Here is an 18,432-nt window from a genome sequence, read left to right as displayed (position 1 = left end):
TGTCTCGGAGCTGTCCTTGAAGTAACCAGCTTGTAACAGTTCGTTGTGTCAGTGTGACGTCAACAGCTGTTCAAATTGGTGCTGCAGATGTAGTATGATGCGCTATAGCCATTCGCCGAAGACGATGATATTTCCTTTCGGTAGTCCCATGTGGACGTCTCGAGTACGGTCTTCTTGGGACCGTACCTGCTCGTGACTACTGCCCTAGCAATAATGTAGAGAGGTTGCATTCCTGCCAAGTCTTTATGCACTGTCGGAGAAGGAACATACAGCATCTCACAGCCCTATTACAAGATCTCGTTCAAATTCTGTGCGATGTTGATAATGGCTTCGTTTTCGTCTTAAACACATTCTTGGCTAACATCAACTCTCCAATTCCAGTAAGGCAACTAACACTCAGAACGGTTTCAGGGTGTATTTAAAGTAAACCTGATTTGCATCCTCATAGTGGCACTACTAGCGCCACTCTTAAGCGACTGGTGTGGAACTGGAACCGACTTCATCTTTCAAATGTATAAAACGGCTACTAACTTCCGTTTATGTCGACTAACTCCTTCTTGGTGCAGAAATTTTTTTTGCCGTACGTGTGCATCTCTAAAACGGGCAATCGCAGTAGTTGGACACACTTACAAGGGAACCTCCCCATCGCACCCCCCTCAGATTTAGTTATAAGTTGGCACGGTGGATAGACCTTGAAAAACTGAACACAGATCAATCGAGAAAACAGGAAGAAGTTGTGTGGAACTATGAAAAAAATAAGCAAAATATACAAACTAAGTAGTCCATGAGCAAGATATCCAGCATCTAGGGCAATCTGAGCTCAGGAGCGTCGAGGTCCCGTGGTTAGCGTGAGCAGCTGCAGAACAAGAGGTCCAGGGTTCAAGTTTTCCCTCGAGTGAAAAGCTTAATTTTTTTTATTTTCGCAAATTTATGATCTGTCCGTTCGTTCATTGACGTCTCTGTTCACTGTAATAAGTTTAATGTCTGTGTTTTGCGACCGCACCGCAAAACCGTGCGATTAGTAGACGAAAGGATGTGCCTCTCCAATGGGAACCGAAAACGTTTGATCGCAAGGTCATAGGTCAACCGATTCCTCCACAGGAAAACACATCTGATACATTCTATACGACACTGGTGACGGCATGTGTGTCACATGACAGGAATATATTGTCGCCCCACCTAACTTGTAGACTTGGCGAATGGGTAAAACGATTCTTCTACCTTGCCCAATTTAGGTTTTCTTGTGGATGTGATAATCATTCCCAAAAAAGTGATGAAAACATGAGTTTGTCACATAAACTGAAAATAAAAAATTAAACTTTTCACTCGAGGGAAATCTTGAACCAAGCATCTCTCGTTCCGCAGCTGCTCACGCTAACCACGGAACCACGGCTCTCCTGAGCTCAGATTGCCCTAGATGTTGCATATCTTGCTCATGGACTACTCAGTTTGTATATTTTGCTTATTTTTTCCATAGTTCCACACAACTTCTTCCTGTTTTATCGATTGATCTGTGTTCAGTTTTTCAAGGTCTATCCACTGTGCCAACTTATAACTAAATCTGAGGGGGGTGCGATGGGGAGGTTCCCTTGTTAGATGCAAGACAGTGAAGAAATCCTGTGTAACAGAAGAAATACTTCAACTGATCGACGAAAGAAGCAGGTACCAAAATGTCCAGGAAATTTCAGGAGTACAGAAAGGTGAAACACATAGAAACGAAATAAACGGGAAGCGCTTGGAAGCCAAGGCGAATTGTCTGCAGGAAAAACATGAAGAAATCGAAAAAGAAATGGCCATTGTAAGAACTGATACAACATACAGAAACGTCAAAATATCAGTGAAATTAAAGGCAATGATATCAACATGAAGAGTGCAAAGGGAAATTCACTGCTAAACATGGAAGAGAGAGTGGATAGGTTCCAAGTCTAAATTGAAGGCTTTTTCCGATGGGAAGAGTTGTCAGATGACGTGACTGAAGAAGAAATATGAGGCGATATGGGAGACGTGGGAGATACGGTAATAGGGATAGATAGTATTTCTGTGGAATTTATTAACTCACTGGGGGACTGGAAACCAGGTGAATATTCCAGTTCATATGTATAATCTATGAGTCTAGAGACATACCGTGAGATTTCCCGCAAGATGTGATACACACAGTGCCGAAGAATACAAGGGTAGGCAAAAGGCGAGAACTATCACACAATCAGTGTAACAACTCATTCGTTCACGTCGTTGAAAATAATAATATATAAAAAGTGGAAAATTTGAAATTGAGCACAAACACTTTGGATTTCGGAAAGATAAAGGCACCAGAGAAGCAGTTCTAACGTTTCGATTAATAATGGAACCAAGACGCAGAAAAATCTAGATATGTTCATAGGATTTGCTGACCAGAAAAAAGCGTTGGACAACGCAAAGTGGCACAAGATGTTCGAAATTATCTATCTTTATGGCCGACTACAAAGTCGAGTCAAATTTAAATACAATTTGACACTATGAGCCCAGTTATCAGTGTGAGGTTGCACCCTCTCTGGCCTGAAACCACGCACTGAACGGGTTGTGGAGGGTCTCGTAATGCCGTTGTACCCTCTAGTAAGGCAAGCAGTCCCGCGACTTATAACGGCTCTTTGATATCCTCGATGCTGGCACTTGGACGGGTTAGAATTTCGAGCTGGCCCAGATATCTTCGAATCTAATTGGCCACGTGAATATCTGAACTTCACGCAGACTGTTACCAAAGACATGTGACATGTGTAGACGAATGTTTTCCTGTTGAGAAACGGCTCCATGATACGGTCACGTGAAAAGTAACACAGGTAGCAGAATGGCCCTGACGTATCGCTGTGCTGTCAGAATCAGTATCATACGCGACGTGAACCTGCACTTGATGGCTCCCCACAATACGACGCCAGGAGTAAGCTACGTGCCCGAACCAGTTCTCCTCATTCTCTCGTTACCACTCTATATAATGCTGACACCACTCTTAGTTCAACAGATAATCTAAGACACAATTGTCATAGGCAGCATCAGAACGGGTGACTGTCCATGAAGAAACTAAACCCTTTCTCATGAGGCTCCTGAACAACTCATCGAGGTCTCCAGGCTGACCCTTTATTTCTTACCTTTCATCCTTGTTTATCTAATTTGTTATATTGGTTTAAATGAAACCTTAATATATATTCTGCAATTTTTACAGTTCCTAAAGACAGGCTCTTTTAAGAGACTAATTTTAAAGCTTTACAATCTCCAAAGGGACCAGAGAAAGAAGACAAGTTCTTGTAAGATAGTGCATTTGTCCCGAGCTTCAATCACGATGGATTATGACTGCTTTTGCTAGTGTGGGATCAGCTTACATATTCTTTATTCTGATAATGCACTTACATGGTTCTATGTTGAACTCTCTGAGAAAATTTACAACACCTCTTACACTATTAGAAAGAATCATATCCCTTGAGTTTTCTTTGTCATAGGACAGATATTTATACACTACTGGCCATTAAAATTGCTACACCAAGAAGAAATGTAGACGATAAATGGGTATTCGTTGGACAAATATATTATACTAGAACTGACGTGTGATTACATTTTCACGCAATTTCGGTGCATAGATCCTGAGAAATCGGTCCCCAGAAAAAAACCACCTGTGGCAGTAACAACGGCCTTGATACGCCTGGGCATTGAGTCAAACAGAGCTTGGATGGCGTGTACAGGCACAGCTACCCATGCAGCTTCAACACGATACCAGAGTTCATCAAGAGTAGTGACTGGCGTATTGTGACGAGCCAGTTGTTCGGCCACCATTGACCACACGTTTTCAATTGGTGAGAGATCTGGAGAATGTGCTGGCCAGGACAGCAGTCATCCTGTATCCAGAAAGGCCCGTACAGCACCTGCAACATGCGGTCATGCATTATCCTGCTGGAATGTAGGGTTTCTCAGGGATCGAATGAAGGGTACAGCCACGGGTCGTAACACATCTGAAATGTAACTTCCACTGTTCAAAGTGCCGTCAATGCGAGCAAGAGGTGACCGAGGCGTGTAGTCAATGGCACCCCATACAATCACACCGGGTGATGGCGATGACGAATACACGCTTCCAATGTGCGTTCATCGCGATGTCGCCCAACAAGGATGCGACCATCATGATGCTGTAAACAGAACCTGGATTCATCAGAAAAAATGACGTTTTTCCATTCGTGGACCCAGGTTCGTCGTTGAGTACACCATCGCAAGCGCTCCTGTCTGTGATGCAGCGTCGAGGGTAACCGCAGCCATAGTCTCCGAGCTCATGGTCCATGCTGGTGCAAACGTCGTCGAACTGTTCGTGCAGACGGTTGTTGTCTTGAAAACGTCCCCATCTGTTGACTCAGGGATCGAGACGTGGCTGCACGATCCGTTACAGCCATGCGGATAAGATGCCTGTCATCTCGACTGCTAGTGATACGAGGCCGCTGGGATCCAGCACGGTGTTCCGTATTACCCTCCTGAACCCACCGTCTCCATATTCTGCTAACAGTCATTCGATCTCGACCAAAGCGAGCAGAAATGTCGCGATACGATAAACCGCAATCGCAATAGGCTACAATCCGACTTTTATCAAAGTCGGAAATGTGATGGTACGCATTTCTCATCCTTACACGATGCATCACAACAACGTTTCACCAGGCAACGCCGGTCAACTGCTGTTTGTGTATGAGAAATCGCTTGGAAACTTCCCTCATGTCAGCACGTTGTAGGTGTCGCCACCGGCGCCAACCTTGTGTGAATGCCCTGAACAGCTAATCATTTGCATATCACAGCATCTTCTTCCTGTTGGCTAAATTTCGCGTCTGTAGCACGTCATCTTCGTGGTGTAGCAATTTTAATGGCCAGTAGTGTACTTGATGGCTCCCCACAACACGACGCCAGGAGTAAGCTACGTGCCCGAACCAGGTGTCATTCTCCCTATTCTCTCATTACCACTCCATATAATGCTGACACCACCCTTAGTTCAATAGATAATTTAAGAGATAATTGTCATGGACAGCAAGAAAAAGGGTGATTGTCCATGACGAAACTAAACCCTTTCTTATGAGGCTGCTAAACAATCCATCGAGGTCTCCAGCCTGCATTGCCATACAACCCTTTATTTCTTTTCTTGCATCCTTGTTTATTTGATCTGTTATATTGGTTTAAATGAAATCTTGATATTTATTCTGCAAGTGTTACAGTTTCTAAAGACAGGCTGCTTTAAGAGACTAATTTTAAAGCTTTACAATATCCCAAGCAATCCGAGATACAAGACAAGTTTTTGTAAGATAGTGCACTTATCCCGAGCCTAAGTCACGATGGATTATGACTGCTTTTGTTAGTCTAGGGTCAGCTTACATATTCTTTATTCTGGTAATGCACTTACGTTGTTTTATGTTGAAATCTCTGTGAAAATTTCCAACACCTCTTACACTAGTAGAAAGAAACCTATCCCTTAATTTTTCTTTGTCGTCTGACAGATATTTATATTTCAACAGGGATAAAGCTACAACATTTCTTTTGAAATGTCTGTAATTTGTCAAGAGGCAGCGTTGCTATAAATTTCGCCTCAATGTTTTTACAGCAGTTTTAAGTAAGAACTCCAAAGACTGCAGCTAGAATCGCTAAGCATTTGAATGGGAGTTCTCTGATGTCAGCTCAGACGCATACGACTGAAGGGAGGTTGTAAAACACCGACAGTAAAACCGCTGATTGGCAAAAAAGAGATAACCTGGGTATTCCGACACACAGAAGATACGACGTCGAAAGACAGAATGTGGCAAAGAAAAACTTCAAACGTCAAATGTCGGACAGGATAAAAACTGTTAATAAATACTTGCATAAAAGCCTCTCGGGTTTACAGTCGCATAAATTCGTAGGGCAACTGAAGCGTTTCCGGAAGACTCTCTCTGTATTGGTTATTGGTGGTACACGGGATGAGATTCTTATGGAAACGATGTGGTTAGCGTATGAATTCACGACATGTGAACTCAGAGGAGCTTTTGTAGCATCGACACGCAAAACTGCCCTTCCTCCGCCCACATCCCTCCCTCATATGGGCAAGTGAATGAAATCTGGCTGTATATGTTCGTTCAGCAAGAAAGAAAACTTACAAAGTAGGAACAATTGAGCTAGGGATCACATCATCCTTACACATCATCAACCATATCACGAAGCAAATTTACTCTCAAAAGTGGTGTGTGAGATCTGACAAACTTTCAAAACATTAAAAAAAGTCGTATGAACAGAGATATTACAGACAAGCCGTCTGTTTCAGGTTATTTGATTTCTCCCTTTTCTACAGAAATATCTCGTTGAAGTTTGAATCAAAATTCTAGGAAGTGCACAGCATTGAGTCGAACGGACTCTGAAGAAACAGATTGTACCAGAAGGAATTCTCATATATAACAGGAACGATGGTTCAGAGCAAAAATGTCTAGTGAATATGGGCTCTAAAATGCATACATAAACAGCTCTGAGGATTTATTAGCTGAAACATATCTTTTCTACAGCAAAGCTCTTCGCTTTCCATATTTTGAGCAGTGGTAGCAGTTACTAAACTTTGCTACTGTGAAACACATCTCTTCTGTTGAACAAGTGCTCATAGCTCTTAAGATGCTAATTTCAGAAACCATGATTTGTTAAGAATATTTTCTTGATCAGGTCCATAATATCTCCTCTCAAAATATGGGAAGTAAAGGGTTTGCAGAGGAGCTATTTGTTTCACAAAATCGAAGATGAGGAAGTCTGCATAGCTCTTAGAGTATTGATTTTCGATCCCATATTTACTGGAATTGTTTGCTTCGTGTAGTCGTTCCTGTCATATCTATAATTCTATAAGAGCGACGGCTGTTTGTTGAAAAAGTTTTAGTGCTGATGCACAACCAAAGTCCTAACTCCTGCGCGAATCATAAATCTGCGATTAGGGGGTTAATGTGTGGGGTCGTTGCGGTGTGCCGAGCAAGAAGCTGAAAATTCGGGCCTGACGGAAAGTGTGTCCGGACCGCCTAGGCGCTGAAGGCAACCGTTCTAGAAAAGTTGAACATCCGCGTTTGAATCCAGGTCCGGCAGAAATTTATAACTCTCGCCATTTCTTGCCACAATGTCCTGCGTAGCTAGAAATCGTTATGTCCTTCCTGTCTCTTTCTCTCCTATTGTCTTTTCATTCCTTCCATCCCAAAAATATCCGTGTACGTGTCATTTCCATCAGTACTGATTATTCCTCTTGGGACACCCTTTACGTTACTGGAATGATTGCATTGGGAAGTACAGATTACCACTTTATGTTCCTTATAAACTCATTCGAATAGGAACTTTTCAGCATACAATACCAATTACAGCAGATCTTCGTTTTTTATTGCACATCATTTACTTATTCTCTTAGATAGTATTTTAGTTGTGAGCTTGTTAAATGATTGCTAACAAGGTTATGCCTCCGTTGAGCTCAAAGGTTGTAGGACCACGCATTTATATTAGAAAAGGAACATGGTTTAAGTTAAGTCAAGGCCTCAGTACAGTAAGTGAAGATAAATACTTTAAAGCAGTAGCTATTGGTACAACGTGGTTTGGCATCAGCAAGAAATTTATATTTATGTATTTTATGTATTGATCACCCACTGGAAATGAGGATCCTTTTTTCAGTAAATTAGTGGAAGCTCTAAATATAGTCTGAAGTACAAAAATCAACACAATGTTATATGGAGACGTGAACGTAAACACAAATATCATAAATCAAACTAGAAGAACCCTCATAAATCTACTTAAGAGATTAGACATTTCCCTGCATTTCAACAGTATTTCAAGTCCTACAAACATCAGTATCGACTGTGCTTCCACGAATATGGATATGCAGTGTAGCTGTAAAAGATCTTAGACTATCAGATCATTTCTGTCAAATAGTAGTAAAATAAAAATGAGGGGTCCAGAAATAAATATGCACTGAGTGCATCAGATCATTTTTCTTTTTTTCAGGAAACTCTAAAAACTTCAGGCTTCTTTCATATGGTAGGTATTCCAAATTCCTTTTCATCATGGATTTATGTTTACCTGAGCAGCATATTTCTAAAAAATCTTTGAAAATGTCGGTTTTTCTTTTACTAATTACAACCTAAAATAATTTAGAGTCATCAAGTTTTGCATATGTTCCCACGGATCTGCGGAGTTTTGCTTCTGTTGACATGGATGTGCACATATTGTCATACCATAACTGTAAAAAGGAACCGTAATACTGGTGCAAAAGAGAAAAGAAAACGACTGAATCAATACAGCTGACTGTGTTACGAAATAGGTGACAGTGAATAAATGTTTGAAAGTAGTTATCAGTAAATCATCACAAGCTTGCAAGTCCTGTCCTGTCTTGTCCCATCTGAACTGCACCAGCAGCTCACTATCCCCGGATGAATTTCAAATTCCGCGTCCTCCTTTGCATTGTTCACAGTACAGATTATATTCTTGTGGAAAGCAAGATTTTCGTTTTGCTTCTAAGTCTGCTGAAATGCTTTTTCAGCAAGAAATCATTGTCACTAGCTTTTTGCTTCCTTTAAATCTCTTCCAGTTTGGATAACATTTGATTCCATTGACGAGTAGGCTTTGCTTCGTCTGCATATTTCTCTTCATTCACCAGCGTCCAGCCTGTATCCCACTACACCTCTTACTAGCGTCTTTCAATGTTTACTTCTGGACGAGCGGTTACAGGCGCTTCAGTATGGAACCGCGCAGCTGCTACGGTCGCAGGTTCGAACACTGCCTCGGGCATGGATGTATGTGATGTCCTTGGGCTAAGTTAGGTTTAAGTAGTTCTAAGTCTAGGGGACTGATGACCTCAGATGTTAGGTCCCATAGTGATTGGAGCCATTTGAACCATTTGTTTACTTCTGGCGATCAAAATCCGTTTTATAGGGACAAATCTGAAGTGCCACTGACTAAATGGTTTAATGACATCAGCAACTGAAGCCTTCCAACACCAGTTGTCAACGTCTACTGCTAATTGGAAAACTGCTCTGTGATCCTTGAACACTTAACTGTACTCCCTCGGTGAGGTAATTGTGCCTACAGACCTGAGAACCGTTTCTATTGGTCCAAAAATTCTGGCAAGAGAAGCGGCCACCATCATCCCAGTTGCCATCTGATGTCAACCACTTATGATGGAACAGAGGCAGATCTTGCGAACGGCCGAAAACGAACCCACAGAATACGTAGGAAGCTCACGCCCACTGCTCCCTGGCAGGCAGTCGAAGCATCAGCTTCCTCTCACCGTCATGATAGTTGAAAAGGACTACAAATGATTCTTGCAGCCCCTCACCCATTGGAAGACAGCCGTCTTCGCTGTGAGGGTCGAACGAGACGGCGATGTGCGAATATAACTCTCCAAGTTTTTTGTATTTGTGGGAATCCACAGCCGGCAGATGCTGAATCGTTAAACAAAAATCACATTACACCGTACTACGGACCATGTTTACGTTTATTAACTCTCCAATGTCGAAGACTTCAGAGAGGTCACAAGCGAGGCAGCAGAATTATCACTTCCTTACTGCACTTATGCTGTTGTCCCAGACAATCCCATCAAGGTGGTCATCAAGGGTTTCCCAAATTGCGCAAACCCTGACCTCCCAAAACAAGCGCTGCAGGACATCGTATTTGGTGCACAGTGATGCGTAACAAATCCACCTATCTGGCGATTGCCAACAAAGACCATGAAAACAAGAATTTCTTTTCAGTAAAAAAGGTGGCCGACATTCAGGTCACCGTGGAACGTCTACAGAACGCGAAAGGCTGCTTAAGTGCTTCAGCTGCCAAGGGATGGGGTACGTGTCACGCCACTATGCCTTCCTCATGCCACGCATGAAATCGCGAGCGAAAAATGCCCGCTGCCAGGGACACACCCTGCAAGTACTGGTGTCCCGCATGTCGCGAACTACAGCGACCATGAAGTGTTTAGGGCCACAGTAGCCGCCAACGTGAAGCCCCACAAGGAAGGCCGACGGTCAAGTCCGACGTCCGTCCCCAGGCGTACAGACGCTGCCCAGGCCCACCAACTGCTGAAAAACCTAAGACAATACAGGCGGACAAGGAAAATGCTACCGCAGTGTTGGACACAGCAGATTACGAAAGGCGAATGGAGGATCTTTTGAATGAACCCATTTCCCATAAACTTAATGGAGATCCGACGTTCAAGATAATGAAATCGACGCAAGCGCTGTTGAAGCAAACCAGGATGAATTTCGACACGATCCAAAGACTCATTCCACAAGTGCCACAGGCACCAAGTATATATGGTGCACCAAAGCTCCACAAAGAAGCCTTCCCTTCACGGCCGAGCCGCGCGGGATTAGCCGAGCGGTCTTGGGCGTTGCAGTCATGGGCTGTGCCGCTGGTCCCGGCGGAGGTTCGAGTCCTCCCTCGGGCATGGATGTGTGCGGTGTCCTTAGGTTAGTTAGGTTTAAGTAGTTCTAAGTTCTAGGGGACTGATGACCTCAGCAGTTAAGTCCCATAGTGCTCAGAGCCATTTGAACCATTTAGATTCATATGTCAAGGACTTCACCCATTTTTAGCACTTTTGAACGAAAATCGTGTATCGGATACGAATCTGATGGTCTGTTTTGACGTGAAGTCTTCGTTCTCCAATGTACCCGTGACGGACACGATGGACATCTTAGAGGAACTCGTGGAACGTGACATTTGCGAGCTAGTGCGCCACTGTTTGACTACCACCTATTTCAGGTGGAAAGGGGATTTTTATGAGCAGACGGACGGTGCAGGTATGGGTTCCCCTCTTTCTCCGGCCTTAGTAGACATTTTTATGCAAGTGTTCGAAGAAACAGCACTCCAGGCCGCACCATTACGCCCAGAATGCGTTGATATGTTGATGACACCTTTGTTATCTGGTCACACTGAGAAGAGGAGCTCCGGAACTTTCACGAACATCTGAACCAGCAGCACAGCAAAATTCACTCTACCATGGAGACATAAGAAAACGGGGTATTGCCTTTTCTCGACGTGGAAGTTCACCGTAAGCCAGAGGGGAAACTTAAACACATAGTTTATAGGAGGCCCACCAACACGGACAGGTACCTGCATGCAAGCTCCCACCACCATCCTACGCAGAAGAATTCGGCTCTGCGAACTTTAACTAAGAGAGCCCACAGGATCAGTGATGAACACAACCTGCAAGCTGAACTACAGAACCTCAGTTCCATTTTTGAAGGTAATGGCTACGACATGAGGATGATACACAAAACCATGGCGCCGAAGGAGGAGGGCAACAGGGAAATGTAGAACGAAGCACAGAACACCGCCGTGCTACCATATGTACAAGGGGTTACTGGACGTCTGCTCAAAATTCTCCGTCGGGCAGGCATTAAGCCGTTTTCTCGTAGCAACAACAAAATAAAAGACATTCTGGGCTCGACGAAAGATACAATTGACAAGTTTCATGCCACCGGAGTTTATGAAATCGGGTGTGAATGTGTTCTGGTGTACGTAGGTGAGACTGGGCTTCCAATGTGCGCAAGGATGACTGAACGCGAGAGATATATCCTCCTCAAACAATACAACAAATCAGCCGTGGCAGAACATCAGGAACAGTGCGGGATGAAGATCTAATTTCGAGACGCCCGCGTAATGGCGAAACAGCCGTTTAGTTTGAGGAGGAAGATTAGAGAGGCTATAGAAATAGCCAAGCGACCCGACAATATGAATAGAGAAGACGGCTACCCACTTCCAGCGTCTTGGCTGCCAGCAGTGACAGCTTTGCGGAAGGAAAGCTCTTGCAAAGCAACAGGCTCGCGGTAGGCTCAAATGGCTCTCAGCACTATGGGACTTAACATCTGAGGTCATCAGTCCCCTAGAACTTAGAACTACTTAAACCTAACTAAGGACACCACACACACCCATGTCCGAGGCAGGATTCGAACCTGCGACCGCAGTAGTCGCGCGGTTCCGGACTGAAGTGCCTAGAACCGCTCGGCCACCGTGGCCGGCCTCGCGGTAGGCCACAGCGGTGGAGGGTACACAGAGCGCTGACGCGGCCTAGTCGATATTACGCAGTTAGTAAACAACGCTACGCTGTAGTCGCCGCTCTGTCTCGTATTCGTCTATTTCCACCAATGGCAAGCAGTAAAGGAAACTCCAATGGAAAACGCTCATTTCCGCCAATGACAACCCGCAATGCAAATTCCAATAAAATGAAATCCTAATGCCCTTCCTCCTCACCCTGACATCCAATGACAACACTCATCCGTAGTATATAAGTATCCAAACCAGTGCTCATTCAGCAGTTAGCAATACACACTGAGGAAGGCGCCTTGCAACAGTCGCCGAAACGTCGGAATTTTACGGATGACAATGCGGCCTCAAACCCAGAAGAATTTTGTTGACTGTGACAACGGCCGCGGAAGCCTATGTTTACATTAAAGCTTAATTTACTGGTTACAGATACACTGAACGGCCAAAATATTATGACCACCGGTTGATTAGACACAGCCAGGTGATAGCAGCGCCACCTCACTATGAAAGATTGCTATTCAGGCACACGCACTGTGATGTAGTACCAGTGAGCGTGTTGTTCATATATAGAATGGGGATGGTGTGCGATCTATCTGAGTTTGATCAAAGGCGGACTGTGAGGCACGGAGGTTCGGCACGAGCATTTCGAAAACTATGTGCATTCATCACATGGCGAAACCAAGGTGAAACCACGTCTACGCGTCGTGGGGTTGGGCGACCACCCCTCATTTCAGATGTCGGACGACGTGTGCTGGACAGACTGCCAAAACAGGGCAGGCGGCGAAATGTGACGGAACGAATATCCAACTTTAATACTGGAAAGAGTAAAAATGTTTCTGAACACACACAGTGCACCGACACACTCGTAACATTGGGACTCCACAGCCGACGACCTATGCATGTGCCAATGTTAACACCACGACAGCGGCAATTACGACTGAAATGGAAATATGACGATCGGTACTGGACGTTGGTGCAGGCTAAGATCAATGCATGCTCTGTTGAATCCTGCTACCGTCTTCACCTTCTTCTTCCAGGGGAACAGCTCCTTGACACCTCTACTGCGGGACAGAGACAAACTGGCGGCGGCTCCATTATTCTCTGGGGAACATTCACATGGGCATCCATGGGTCAAGTGGAGCTTGTGCAAGGTACCATGACGGCTAAGGAGTGTAGTTCACTGGTTGCAAACCACGTACACCCTTTCATGATATTTCCCGATGGCAGTGGCATTTACCAACAAGATAATGTACCATGACACAAGGCCAGGAATGCGGTGGGGTGGTTTCAGGAACATACTGACGAATTCCAGTTGTTGTACTGGGATCTCAACTCGCCAGATCTGAACGCGATCCAACACAACTGGGTTGTGACTGAACGCGGCACAAGAGCTCATCGCCCCCCTCCCCGGAATTTGCGGGAATTATGTGACTCGTGTGTACAGATTTGGGCCAACTCCGTTCAGTGACCTACCAAGGCCTCATTACTTCGATCCAACGAAACGTCGTCGCTGTTATCCGCGACAAGTGTGGACATCACGGCTGATAAGTAGGTGCTCATAAGTTTCTGGCTGATCAATGTTTACTGGTAATGAAGTTCTTATTATTTCCGTGCAGAAACATATCACAAAATACGAAAGTTGATGACTGTATCTTACCTCATGCGCTTTGCTTTGTCCCTTTTCCGTTCAGAAGAATTTGCTATTCTTTTATAGCCTTTCTCTTTTGCAACTGATTGCACAAATATTCCTGTGTTAATATCCATGATTATGGACGAAATGATAAAGCACTGCTGTACTTTATGGAACATTAACATCACAAACTATCTCCATGCATTGACAAGTAAGCCAAGAAAAAAGCACCAACATGGCTAGGTAAGTGTCAGTGTGCTGCTGTCTTTTGCATCATGATGGTGTGCAGATGGGACAAATTCAGTGAACTGCCTCACTTAACCACGTAACTAATGTTCAAGAAGTAATGAGCTGTATTCAGACGAAATACATAAAGTGCACATAGTTGGTTTTGCATCTTCAAACCTGCTCTGATAATTGCGCTTGCTAATAATACACCAATTTCTACTATTTCATCATGCAATGGATTCCCTCACTTATTATTTGCAGCCAGAAGTGGATACACCGACTTTTTCAACTGTTCCTCACAAGCGTCTTCTATCCAAATTGCTTGCCTACGGAGTAGCGCCTCAGTTGTGCGACTGGATTGGTGATTTCCTGTCAGAAAGCTCACAGTTCGTAGTAATAGACGGAAAGTCATCGAGTAAAACAGAAGTAATATTCGGCGTTCCCCAAGGAAGTGTTATAGGCCCACTATTGTTCCTGATCTATATTAACGTAGGAGGAGACAATCTGAGTAGCCGTCTTAGATTTTTGCAGATGATGCTGTCATTTACCGTCCTGTAAAGTCATCAGATGATCAAAACGACTTGCAAAATGATTTAGATAAGATATCTGTATGGTGCGAAAAATGGCAATTGACCCTGAATAAGGAAAAGTGTGAAGTTATTCACATGAGTACTAAAACAAATCAGGTAAATTTCGATTACGCGATAAGTCACACAAATCTGAAGACTGTAAATTCAACTAAATACTTAGGGATTACAATTACAAATAACCTAAATTGTAACGATCACATAGATAATGTTGTAGGTGGAGCAAACCAAATACTGCGATTCATTGTCAGAACACTTAGAAGGTGCAACAGGTATGCTAAAGAGACTGCCTACACCACGCTTGTCCGCCCTATTCTGGAGTATTGCTGTGCGGTGTGGGATCCGCATTAGGCGGGACTGACGGATGACATCGAAAAAGTACAAAGAAGGGCAGCTCGTTTTGTATTATCGCGAAATAGGGGAGATAGTGTCACAGACATGATACGTGAATTGGAGTGGCAATCATTAAAACAAAGGCGTTTTTCGTTGCGACGGTATCTTCTCATGAAATTTCAATCACCGGTTTTCTCCTCCGATTGCGAAAACATTCTGTTGGCACCCACCTACACAGGGAGAAATGATCATCATGATTAAATTAGAGAAATCAGGGCTCGCACAGAAAAATTTAAGTGCTCGTTTTTCCCGTGTGCCGTTCGAGAGTGGAACGGTAGAGAGACTGCTTGAAGGTGATTCATTGAACCCTCTGCCAGGCACTTTATTGTGAATAGCAGAGTAATCACGTAGATGTAGATGTAGGCTGTTTTGCAGGTATGTTTTAGGGCAGACATAAGCCATTTTGCTCAAGTTTTAAGGGCGTAATCGATAGAAAGGAGCATGGAGAACAAAATGACGGCAGCAATTCAATTTCGAGAAAAAGTGGATTCACTGCAGTTTTCTACAGGGCGCCTTGGAAATAATTTCTAAACTGCATGCCTAAAAGAAACAGTTATCAGAAATGAAAAAATAAGATTTTACAAAAAGTAGGAAACCAAAGTTGAAGTGAAATGTATAGAGAAACCAATGCAAATGCGAAATTTTCTGAAATCATCTTAATTTAAATTGAACCTTGAAAAGACATTCCCAAAAGATACCCATACCTCTTTCAAGATCACACAAAAACAAATCGATAGTAGCAAGTATTATGAAGTCTTGCTGTGCCATGAATTACTAATTCGCAGCATGTGTTTGTGCTGCCGTAGGCTGTCGCCAGCTCACCGGTTGGCAAACATGTAGCAAGAAGATCGATAGTAGGCGCAAGATGAAGTGCGCCTATCAGGAGAGAGGCGAAAGACAGACTAGCAAGCAACGTGCCACCAACACCCTCTCGACTGCAAGTATTCAGACCTTCCACCGCTGACTGGAGTGCTCTGTCTCAGGCACTAGTGGAGTCTCAGCCTCGGTCTCAGTCACTAGCGCAGTCGCTCATTCGCCACCTCAATCACTGACACATCAACTCGCACTCCAGTTTGGCGTCTGTCATTCATTGCATTGTGTGACTTGTACATCACCAGCATTCAGGCTAACATGGACTATTATGGAAGAGCTTGTACTACAACACATGGCCTCTCTTAAGATAAGCAGCATCCTGTTTATTTAAATAAAGAACCCTGGTAGTACATGTGTGAAGCTTTGATTATGAGAGAGGATACTGGCCACAAAACATCATCCTCTCCCTTGATTCCTGTATTGCAAGACTTAACAGTGGCGACGAGGATACAACAGTATCGTTTTCTGCACCACGTAGCTGGCAGTGTTAGTGCTGCTCTCAAGCTGGTGGTTGGATACGGGATATAGTCAGCAACGTTTGTGGCATTGATGGTGCACCTCTGAGCCTAAAAGGTGCATTGCAAAATGGGAGCATGGAGTTTTGGGCTGAAGGGCGAACCAGAACTAACCAGCGGTGAGCCAGACAGCATCCTTGTACTAAGAGCAGTGGCACGTGGCAGACTCCATTATTTGTGTTAATTTCTTCTTTCTATTGGTGACTATGATGTCAGGTTTGTTTTATCTGTTATAATGGTTCTGTTCCAGTATAATTTGTATTCATCACTCTCCAGTACATTTTGTGGTGCATACTTGTATGTGGGAACGTGTTGTTTTATTATTTTATGTTGTATGGCAAGTTGTTGATGTATTATTTTTGCTACGTTGTCATGTCTTCTGGTGTATTCTGTATTTGCTAGTATTGTACATCCGCTTGTGATGTGATCTACTATTTCTATTTGTTGTTTGCAAAGTCTGCCTTTATCTGTTGTGGTATTGGGATCCTTAATAATATGCTTGCTGTAATATCTGGTGTTTATTGTTTGATCCTGTATTGAAATCATTAATCCTTCCGTCTCACTGTATATATTGCCTTTTCTTAGCCATGTGTTGGATGCGTCTTGATCGATGTGTGGCTGTGTTAGATGATACAGATGCTTGCCATGTAGTGTTTTCTTTTTCCAATTTACTTTCTTCGTATCTGTTGTTGTTATGTGATCTAAAGGGTTGTAGAAGTGGTTATGAAATTGCAATGGTGTAGCCGATGTATCTACATGAGTGATTACTTAGTGTATTTTACTAGTTTCTGCTCGTTCTATAAAGAATTTTCTTAAATTGTCTAGCTGTCCGTAATGTAGGTTTTTGATGTCAATAAATCCCCTTCCTCCCTCCTTTCTGCTTAATGTGAATCTTTCTGTTGCTGAATATGTGTGATGTATTCTATATTTGTGGCATTGTGATCGTGTAAGTGTATTGCTTCTAGGTCTGTGTTACTCCATTTCACTACTCCAAATGAGTAGGTCTATATTGGTATAGCATAAGTATTTATTATATTCTAAATTATTTGTATTTATTATTATTAATATTAATATTATTATTATTATTATTAATATTGTTATTATTATTATTCTCAGGATTGTTGCTATGTTTGTGCTTGTGAGGTTTTTCTTAGTAGATGAATCAGATAGAAAGAAAACCTTTTATTTGTAATTATAGTTCCTGATCCCGCTGAGTTAAAAGAGAGAAGAAACATTTCTTTCAGTGAACACCAGAAGAATGTGGACTACCAGACTGGAAACTATGTCAGTATGTTCTTCATCGCTTTCTGGCTGATCCCAAAAATAGTTTTCAGGGTCTTGTAAAACACGGCGACGAACGAACAAATACAACATTATGTAACCCGTCATCCCACAGTTGCAGGTTTACACAATATTCAGCATTTCCAAAATTATTATTAATTAAATTTGCTTTTTACTTAAGTTTCATCAAATCCAACCAAAAAACGCTAAAATATAAATAATTTAGAATATTTGTTTTTGTGCTTTTTCGATCATTGCCGTTTATGAAGACTTTGGGTATGTCACGTCTTACAGTTCTCAAATATTGAAGAAAAGACATTTAAAGATATTCTGGATTCAAAAGTGCTAGTTATTCATTGGCTGAATAGTTTCGAACAAGTCACCTATTTTGTATTTGAGTTATGTTTGCTGCGGACTGTTCTGTTTATGTTAACATACTTAAATGTAGCTCAGATCTTCGTTATCCAGCATTCTCTGACCCACGCGACAATGACGTTTTATGAACAACAGGGAAGTATTTCTCATTGGAATACATTGCGTGTCACACAGGCTTCATTTTCATAGGTGTTGTCCCAAATTTTAATAAATTTCTTAGTCCCGTGTGATGATAACATTAATAATAATGTTACCCAGAAGAAATTTAAATAAACGGGGCTAAGCATCACGGTCTGTCATTGTGGGATGTGGAAACTGCAGTCACGTCTATCATTGTTGGCATTGGATCAGTGCCACATATACCGAAGAGCACGCTGTCACAGGATGCAGACGAGTAGTAACACACAAGATATAGTACTGAAATTTTCCCGAAGATATAGTACTATTCGAAACCATTCACATCATGCTTAAAATATTATAAAATAAGTCTTCAGGCCTGCTCCTAAGGCTCCTGGACGTAAACTAAGGTAGACTTGAC

This window comes from Schistocerca nitens, chromosome 5 (genome assembly GCF_023898315.1).
Source record: "Schistocerca nitens isolate TAMUIC-IGC-003100 chromosome 5, iqSchNite1.1, whole genome shotgun sequence".
NCBI classification, from domain to species: domain Eukaryota; kingdom Metazoa; phylum Arthropoda; class Insecta; order Orthoptera; family Acrididae; genus Schistocerca; species Schistocerca nitens.
The sequence above is the reverse complement of the archived record's forward strand: the minus strand, read 5'-3'. Positions refer to the sequence as shown.